Source organism: Microtus ochrogaster, chromosome 1 (assembly GCF_000317375.1).
Source record: "Microtus ochrogaster isolate Prairie Vole_2 chromosome 1, MicOch1.0, whole genome shotgun sequence".
In the NCBI taxonomy this organism is placed as follows: Eukaryota; Metazoa; Chordata; class Mammalia; order Rodentia; family Cricetidae; genus Microtus; species Microtus ochrogaster.
This window is the reverse complement of record NC_022009.1, coordinates 108,717,158-108,726,487: the sequence shown is the minus strand read 5'-3', so window position 1 is coordinate 108,726,487 and position 9,330 is coordinate 108,717,158.

Genomic DNA, 9,330 nt, shown 5'->3' with positions numbered 1-9,330 from the left:
CTTTAAGTCGTGTCTCAAGGTATGTCTTAATTCTTGACTCTGAATAAGAAAAAAAAATCATTATCACCTCAAAAATTGATACAAGTTTCATAGACACATTCTTTCCACTTTACCTTGTTCAAAAGCATGTAGACTGGGAGATATGATTATAAAGTATTGTTATTTAGTGTGTGTGTCTGTGTGTGTGTCTGCACATATGTGCACATGTGTGTATTTACCCAAAGAAGTCAAAGCTCTCCTGTTTCCTGAAACTGGAGAGTTTAGCAGTCACTGTGAGCTCCCTAACAATGATGCTGGGAACCAAACTTGGCCATACGTGCTCTTAACTGCCATAGCGCCGGCCCTCGATTTTAATACCAGTACACTGGCCATGGCTTATTAATCCATTTAACAATTATGTATTGATCCCTGACAATATGTGAGGATTTGTGACTGGCGCTGAAGCAGCATGAGTTTTTCTGTCTTCCTTGAGGTGTTCTCTTAGTCTGGAGCTGGGGAGGATTTGGGAGAGAATAAAGTTGGGAGAGAATAAAGATGGAGAAGCATGTAGCAAAAGCAGCAACTCAGTTAAGTTCAACAGGCCTTACGTGCTTATCGCGCTAAGCAGGTGGCAAGGAGGACAGGCCTAGGCAAGGCCTTGGTTCTCATGGGCTTCTAAGCCACTGGCAAAGGGTAAAATTATTCAACAATTGTTAAGGGCTCTGTGGTAGAGGAAAAATAATCAGAGAAAGGTCATGAAGGATCAAGAGACAGACAAGTGAGTTGGTCAGATCTATACTGCAAACACCCTGCGATGAGAAGTGGTGGTGTGGGTTCCAGAGTCATCATATTGCCCTCTGCGTGTTTGTCATGCCTATTTCCTGACAGCAACATCCTAGCATTTCTGCTATAAGTCTCATGGGACCTTGCAGCGTTCTCTCCTCCTCCTGAAACCTAAGTCACAAATCTTTTAGAGGCAACAGGAGATTATCTGATCAAAGTCATTTGCACTAAGGCAAGGATGGAGGCTTGCCTTCACAAAGGACAGCTTGTTAGCCCTAATGAACTGCTAAGAGAGGAAGCTTTGTGCACTCCTGGGAAGGATCCCGGCCCCTCTCCTTCTCAGGCTCCCACCACACTTCTCACCCTCTCTTTCTGGCTGAAGTAAAGGGATTAGAAGCTGGTGAATCCTCAGACATCCTGACATGACTTTGAGCCTCCCAGAGGTAGACAGGATGCTATTAGAAATGGGGTAGCTAAAATTAGGCCTGAGGGCTCTCAGCATTTTGAGTCAATATAAAAAAGCCTAGACTAACAGAATCAATTTTCTGGGAGTCACCCCTGCATATTGACATCATAAAGCCCCCGAGATGGTTCCAGTGTATGGCTTATTTCTGCTGAGCCAGAATTCAGAAATGGAAGTCATTCGGGATCAGAAGCAATCCATTGGCATGTTCCATTTCAACTTGTGATGGGTAAGAATTCATTGACTCAATAGAAACAAATAGTGGTAGTATCTATAGGAAACTAGTTTGGGCAAAGTGCTGCTCATCTGCTTCCAGAATTGGGGAGTTAGGATAGCTGTGCAGACCAGTGTAGTAATAGGAGCAGCGGGGCTGCATCCCCGGCACCCCGCTGCCCACACGGCTAGCTTTACCCGAAATAATTACATGGACACCGCATTCTTTTAATCACTGCTTGACTCTTTAGCTCTAGCCCTTTTCTCGGCTAACTCTCGCACCTGGACTAACCCATTTCCAATCATATGTGTCGCACCCCAATGTGCGCTTACCGGGAAGATTCTAGCCTACGTCCATCCTGGGTCGGAGCTTCATCGCGTGTGCCTCAGAGAGCAGAGCTCTCGCCTCTGCCCGCAGGAGTGGAGCATCATGTCTCTGAGGCGTCTGCCCCCTCGAGGAGAGCTGTTGAGTCTCTGAGCTCACTTCCTCTTCCTCCCAGCGTCTGCTCCTCCCACTTACGTTCTAACCTATCAGGTCAAGCAGCTTCTTTATTAAATCAACCAATGACCTTCCTCCATCAGACCAGAATTGGTGAAGGAAGAGTACATGTAGTTGTACACTTGCTTCGCAGTGATGCTTCTCAGGCAAACAAAACAGGTGTACTCTATTCGGTATGCCGTAATGGTCTACAGGCATAAAACCAAACTAGACCAACCATTGGGATCACACAGACGATAACCCCACATGTTTTTAAACGCTTAGGTTGCTGTTGCTTTCAATTACCTACCTTATCTCTGCTACAGAAACATATCCCAAAGTCCCTTCAAGAGCTGTCAGAATATCAGAGAAAGTAAATGTGTCCCGGCACTTCCTTGTGTGCCCTCAAAAATAAGCATTCAAAAACCACTTTTGTATATATTACTACAGTTTACATAAACCAAAGACATTGAGCCTATAATTAGTGATCCTAGAGAAGCTAAATAAGGAGAACCCAAAGAAAAACATATAGGCATCCTCCTGAATATTAACCTTCAGCAAGCAATGAAAGGAGACAGAGACAGAGACCCACACTGGAGCACAGGACTGAAATCTCAAGGTCCAAATCAGGAGCAGAAGGAGAGAGAGCACGAGCAAGGAACTCAGGACCGTGAGGGGTGCACCCACACACTGAGACAATGGGGATGTTCTACTGGGAACTCACCAAGACCAGCTGGCCTGGGTCTGAATAAGCTTGGGATAAAACCGGACTCTCTGAACATAGCGGACAATGAGGACTACTGAGAACTCAAGAACAATGGCAATGGGTTTCTGATCCTACTGCACGCACTGGCTTTGTGGGAGCCTAGGCAGTTTGGATGCTCAACTTGCTAGACCTGGATGGAGGTGGGGGTTCCTTGGACTTCCCACAGGACAGGGAACCCTGATTGCTTTTCGGGCTGGAGGGAGGGGGGAATTGGGGGAGGGGAGAGAAATGGGAGGCGGTGGCGGGGAAGAGACAGAAATCTTTAATAAATAAATAAATTAATTAAAAAAAAATAAAATAAAAGGTGATGTTCTAAAGTAAGTAAAAAAATTTACTCAACACATTTATATTCTTAAATCATACACATAACTTAATAAGAAATGCCTCACTTGATTTCTGTTGAAGTTTTTTGGCAGATTTTAACGCACAGTACTGTGAGTTTGCCATCAATGCAGATGACCCACCCACTGGAACAGGGTTGTTCTAAATGCCCATGCTTCCTCAAAGGGCATCAAGAGCACAGAATTACAATAGACTAACCCTGCAGCTTCGCTGCGCTGTGCATCCTTAGACAAGGAGGAGCATTCATTTTCCTTTCCAGACTTTTCAGGTTGTAGCTTACCAGGTCACCAGACAGTGAGGCACTTTCATGCTAGAAGTTACTGCCGTCAGTTTTCCTATCTGGGCTACATGAAATGGAATGGTTGGCATAACCTCTGCTTTCCCTAGAGGCTGTAGGCAGTGGGTCAACAAGGGTAGGCTCCAAGCACCTTGAAAGACACAGTCTAGCTGTGACAATGACTTTGAAGCCGTGAGTTATGACCAGTTTTAGAAATCATGTGACTGTATTGGTAATGTGAGAGAAATGTGTACAACTAATGGGTCTAATCAGACAATGGTTTTTTTTGAAAATATACTTTTTTGTTTCTGTTTGCTTTTTTTGAGATGGGGTTTCTCTGTGTTGCAGTTATGGCTGTTCTGGAACTTCTTTTGTAGACCCAGCTGGCTAGAGCTCTGAGAAATCCACCTGCCTTTGCCTTCCTAGTGCTGGGATTAAAGGTGTGCGCCACCATGGCGGGCCCAAAACTGTGTGACTGTGTGTGTGTGTGTGTGTGTGTGTGTGTCTGTGTGTGTGCCTGAGTAAATGCATGTGCACCACACATGTACAGAAGCTCTCAAAAGGCAGAAGAGAGAATTGGAGCTCCTTGACTTGACGTTATAGGTGGCTGTGAGCTGATAGGTGCTGGGAACCAAACCCTAGTTCCTTAAGTGAGAGCAGGAAGCACTCCATCACTGAGCCACTGCTTCTGCCTTATCATCATCATCATCATCATCATCATCATCATCATCATCCCCATCCTCTCTTGCCATCAGATTCAAACACATGTCTAGACTTATAGACATATGAATCACCAAAACATGCATACTACACATCTATCTGGCTGAAGCCCTCTTCTTTTCTAGGGTAGAATCCTATTACTAGTTGCAGAAAAGAGTGAGTACTTCTGTAAGGAGTCTGTGCAGTCTTCCAAGACAAGCTCATCAGCACTCTGTGGCTGATCACTTTGACTACTGCATGCTGTCCCTTACTGTGTTTTCTGGTGTCAGTTTCATCGATTTTGTAGAATCACTCTTTGAAAACTGTGACATCAACAGACAAACACTGCTTCTCTTTAATATCTTCAAGGACTAGAAGATGTAAGCTTTGAAATGATATTTGAAAAAAAAAGAATATCCAATTGTGTTATCTTTTGTTTTGTCATAGATAAAAGTGCTTTTAAAAATTGTTTGTCCTTGATGTAGTTACCATTTATCTGTTCCTAGATATAAGGTAATATGTGCTTATTTCAAATAATATAACAAGTGCCTATAATAGGAGTTTATTGAATCTTTTCATGGCAGCACAGTAGAGATATTTATGCGCGATTATACTCAACTAGTCTATAACTGCCACCCACGAGCTTACTCCCATGCAGAGATAAGTTCCTTCCACAGTTTCAGACGCCCACTCTCTGCAAAAACACTTTCCTGCCTGTCATTTACTCTTTACAATTAAATAAAGTAAAAGCTAACTGCATGAAAGAGGCTGGCCACGCTGTTCCTCCTGCAGCAGTGCTTTCTAAGGGCCGTTTAAACTAGAAACTGAGTCAGGACAACTTTTCCCATGGGGAGATCTTTGAAGTCTGTTTATCCTAGCAAAGTCCTAGTGGGTCTGTCAGCTAGAAACCAAAACTAATTTTAGGGTCCCCAAATACCAACCACTTAGTGAAGGCACCGAAATAGTGGCTTTGCTAGATCAGTCTTGAGCATGTAGAGATAAAAGGTACCTTTGGCCTGACACCCTGCTTGTACATAGATAACAGCCTAAAGCATTAGGAAACAGAAGCACACACGTACTTGTGGCATAACCAGAACTGTCCTCACTGAGGAGAAGTAGCCAAAAACAATATTTTATTCACCCATAAATAGGTGCTCAGCGATTCATTCTGAGGACTCACAATTGGAATCCCTAGCAACAGGTGTTCACATGCTGAATACAGCACTTGAGTCATTTTCCACTGGTAAGAGTCCCCAGACCTGCTGGCTTGTCTTTGACCTCCACAGGGAGCAGGGTATACCTGTGACCCTTCCCCAGCCTGGTGGGCCTGGGCCTTCCTGTGTATGCAGCAACAGTTCTGGCAGAATCAGATCAAGAAATTGTGGCCCTTTGTTTAAGGAAGTACCAAGTTCATTGGTTCCTGTAAGCGAAGACTGCACATTCGTTTCCCGGCCGCCCAGACCCAAATGATGCTCCTATTTTTGTGTGTCTAGAAGCCCTCTTTAATTTTTTCTTAACTTTTTTTAGGTCTTAAGTGGATCCATGCCCCAGACAGTGGGTGCAATTATGTAAGCCAAGACTGCACGTTTGTTTCCCAGTCACCTAGACCTGGATAATACTCCCGTTTTTGTGGGTCTAGAGGTCCCTGAACAATAAAGAAGAATAGGATTCAGACAGTCTCTTTAAGTTGCAGTTTCCAGTGAATGTTAAACACCTCTAATTCCTGAAATTATGACCAGAAATGACTTCGTGATTGGACCTTCAATAAATTACAGTTATTGTTGTTGTTTTATAAGTGGGAAGTAATTATTAATTTTAAAATATAAATCATTTTTTTTAAAAAATAGTGCCTATTAAAATTCACATCTGTTCAGAATGCGAGGACTCGAATGACATTCCAACGTTTAAGAAACATTCAGCAATGGATTGTAAGGTAGTCCAATCATAGGGATAGAGCTTACTTGAGGTCTGCTAAAGGATCAGTAGGATATGCTTAACAGATGCCAGAATATTTTCTTGAATGAGAGATAATTGAGAAACATCACTCTGGTCCTGCCCCCCAATACCACCAGTGCTTGGGTCAAACCAGGGCCTTTGACTAGGTAGAGAAAGCATTGCGTTGCTCTCAGGTGTCCAATGCACACCTTTCTTTCATCCAACACTCCTTACCTGCCTTATGAGCAAAAATATGAGAAGACAAGTCAAACTAAACCAAGAAAATCTACCAATTTAAAGAATACTGTGATGGGCAGTTGCATGAGAACCACTTTCTTTGGGACATAGGGGTTAATTACATTTTATTTATTTATTTATTTATTTATTTATTTATTTATTTATTTATTTATTTGTATACAGTCAAGGAATTTGGTCCAGGATGGAAAATTCGGTCACCTTTTGGTGTCTTTTATGGAACATGAGTATAGCAGCTGCTCAGGTCTCTTGAAAGGGCAATAGTGGTTGTGTTGCTGAGGACCCGTTTGTAGCAAATGCTTGTGCCGCAGGAATGAAGGACTCACCCCAGGAACAATTCAAGTTTGAAAGGTATTCTTTTCTGACTTGGTGGATTTCTAATGAGAGGGAGGAATACAGCCAAATAAGGCAGGTGATGAGGGCCCTTTACTTTCGGGAAGGCATCCTTGGCAGATACTGCTAAAAGACACTCACCAGTCCAAGCTAAATTGCTGGGCCTCAAGGCACTTGCTGCTCCTGTCTCCTCTTCCTAGTATCTAGTTCATCTCTACACATGTGTGCATTCTTGTTATTCAACTGATATAGCTTACGTCAACATCTGAAGGTGTATGCATTTATCACACCCAACACAGTTTCTTGAAATTAGACATTTTAGAATTGTACCATCTAGCTTGTTAACATATATGACTTCCCATAGTTGCCATTTGTGTGTGTGATGAGTACATTTAATATCAATTATCTTAAGTACCACCTGACTCTGCTTAGAATGGCTATCATCAGAAAGACAAACATAACTATTTTTGTTAAGGTTGTGGGGAAAAAGGAATCCTTTGCACTGCCAGTAAGGATGTGAATTGGCATTGCACAGTAAGAAGGGGCCACATAAAACTGAAAATGAAACTTGTATGATCCAGCAGCCCCGCTACTTCCTGTACATGCAAAGAAAACACATCACTGTTTTGAAGAAATATAACACTGTTATGTTCATTGCTGCACAACTTAAAGTAGTCCTTGTGGTATCAACCTGAGCATTTGCCAATGGATGCATGGGTGAAGAAAGGGCATAGCATTCCAGCTGCAGAAAATCCAGTATTTTCAAACTCCCTTGCTTCTGGATCATTGTGCTCTAGCCAGAAAGTGCCCTAAGTATCATCATGTCCTCTCCTACCCAGTGTAGATATTCATGGGTTTATTCTCCCATGTATGCGTGCATTTGGGATCACATAAGCCCTTTGTATTAAGGGAAAATGTGGTAATATGGTGAGTTGACATACCAGATAGGACTATGGCAGGATGGAATACGTTGATAATTAGCTAGCAAGCTCTTCATATCTCTGTTGAACCAGTACAAAAGTTTTGTTATGGCTTTTTTTATATATATTTAAAGGGTAGCAGGCGTGTTCAAAGCCGAGTTTACAAACTTATGTTGTGTGGGTCTGTCTCCCTAAGGGAAGTAATGAGCACAACTCTCTAGCCTACCTAGGGTTCTCCTTCTAGCACATACTTCGTCCAAGACCAGTGAGTGGAATCTTATTGTCAGATGTTGACTCAAACCAAGAATATAAGAATCCATATTTCATGCCACTAGCTTTTTGAGTATGAGAGAAAGACATTTTTGGTGTCAGGCACATGGGCATGTGCGTGTTGTGTTTACATGTGCCTGTATGTGATGTGGTGCATGTGAGGAATGTGTGGATACAGTTCCATGTGCATGTTTGTGGTGGCCAGAGATCCACCTCAGAGTTTTTCTTCAGGCACCATGTATTATTATTTATTTATTTATTTATTTATTTATTTATTTATTTTGGCCTTTTTATGCAGGGTCGACTACTGGCCTGAAATTTGCCAAGTAGGCTAGACTGGCTGTCCATTGAATCCCCAGAGATTCTCCTGTCTCCAATTACCCAGTGCTGGGATTGTGGGTGTGAGCCACTATATCTGGCTCCGGGGCTCCAGGCCAGATCCTAGTTTTACACAAACACTTTACCGATGAAGCCCACCCCCCAGCCTGGGCATTTGTTCTTGTGGTCCCTCACTAACTGATATCGAGGATGTTAGATCAACTAACAACACACTTTTCAGTAAGAAACACAATAGCCCCTCCGCAGTTCCCACCCTTCAAGCCTTAGTTCAGGCCAGCTGATGACTTAAAGGTGACTCTTGGGATTGTTTACATCTCTCGGGCTAATTGTAACAATCAGAGGAAATTTATAATCAATACTTACAGAAATAGCATGCTGGCACCACTAGAGTTCAACAGTCATTTACGCTTTGGAAAGAATAAACGCGGGAACCTCAGAGAGATTGTCTCTTGGTGCTGGAAAATAGCTGTTCCTACTCCATATGCACAAAGAAATTAAGAGTCAGGATGACCCTCGCATGACACCAGTGTACATACTTTCAAATGGCTAGGGCGATAGTCAGTTATTCTGTAACAATTTCCTTTTAAAACTCTTAAGCTAACAAATTTAAATAATTTTTGAACCCTTTTCACTTTTATCAAACTTGACCTATTACTGAAATTAAAGGGCAAAATGTGTAGTTAACCTCTGAAGGTTAGCCTGTCTTATCTGCAATTCATCTAATACAATAATTTATCTCCAAGGAAACTTCTGACCTGTATCATAATTGCTGCTGCTTCTCACACCCAAGTATTTCCTAGCTTATGTTAACCAGCAATAATGAATCCTTAGGTGCATTTCTGCCCCCAGCTCATGCATGTACATCATTGCAAATGTTTGCTCCCAGTATACAATGTTGCATCTTTGGTTTTTCCAGACAGGGATATTCTGTAGTTTCAGAGCCTGCTCTGGAACTTGCTCAATAGACCAGGCTGGCCTCAAACTCGCAGAGATCCGCTTGTCTCTGCCTCTTGAGTGCTGGGACTAAAGGTGTGTACCACCACCGCCCAACCTGTACTTAACTGTTTTATCCAGTGCTTCTCCGTTCTAGACTGCAGGCCCTTTGAGGGTGGAAGCTGATCTAAGTTATCACCACTTCTCTGGCTCTAGAACCATGCCCAAGGCAGAGTCTGGTACATAAGTGCACAGAGAAATGTACTTCAAAATGAAAACCAATGTTTCTAACACGACTTAAAATCTTCATCTGATGCCATTAGTGTCACCTACCAATTCTTTGGG